At 51.4% G+C, this 797-nt stretch overlaps 1 long non-coding RNA gene across 1 annotated transcript; it reads left to right on the top strand.

Annotated features, from left to right (window-relative positions):
- Nucleotides 1–68: 68 nt before the first annotated feature.
- On the top strand, nt 69–462 carry LOC113942449. The gene is made up of 3 exons (XR_003525920.1): nt 69–203; nt 286–358; nt 435–462. It is a non-coding gene; the product is annotated as an uncharacterized LOC113942449 (long non-coding RNA).
- The last annotated feature ends 335 nt before the right edge of the window (nt 463–797 follow it).

Raw genomic sequence — 797 nt, forward strand, 5'->3', positions numbered from 1 at the left:
CACGTCCGTGTTGTCTCACAGCGGCCGTCTGTCCACTTCAGGGTGCGTAGCAACGCTTCGGCGTGGAGTCTGATGGGGTTTAGAGATTTTTGGCTTTGCTTGTGAGCCATCCCTAAATGTTTGAGAGCTCAGTGTTTGAACATTTACCCCTTTCATTTGCAGGGGAGGCCTTGGGAGCAGCTGAAGAGAGAGGAGCCTTCTAGGTGAGTTGGGGAGGCAGCAGGAGGAGCCTGGATCCACTGCAGCTTCAGAACTGCCCTCTAATTTTGTCTTTCACTCGCTCAGGTATCCTAGAAGATGACAGCACATTGTCCAAGTCTGGTCAGAGCCAGTGACACGAGGACCTGCCTCGGTGCTGGTGAGTAGAGGGATCATGGAGGTTGGGGTCACGTGCCACACTACTCAGATCTTGAGTCTGGTTTTCTTTCTCGCAGTTGACTCCGAGTACTCTCCCGATACCAGGAACCTCTGAGTGAGCCCAGATGCCCCTGCTCTGCATCGAAGATGGATTCGCATCCCTGGCTCTCTGCAAGATAAGTGCAGGGCAAAGACCCAGAGAGAGGTTGGGAGTCGGTGCAAGTGTGTGCATTGCCCGGAGGGTTTTTTGCAATTAGTGCAGTGCAATGGGTGTCCTGTAACAGATTATTTGGACACATCGAAGAAAGGACTTACTTTGTATCATTGGATTCACTTGTGCAGGGCAGAGCAGTTCCGGTCTGTGTCAGGTCCTTTTTCTCGTTCCTGTTTTGTGTCCTTCTTCTCTTAATTGTGTCACATGTTGTGTGTTGTCACAGGTG

The sequence above is a fragment of the Corapipo altera genome, unplaced genomic scaffold (genome assembly GCF_003945725.1).
Source record: "Corapipo altera isolate COAL_440 unplaced genomic scaffold, ASM394572v1 49344, whole genome shotgun sequence".
Taxonomy (NCBI): domain Eukaryota; kingdom Metazoa; phylum Chordata; class Aves; order Passeriformes; family Pipridae; genus Corapipo; species Corapipo altera.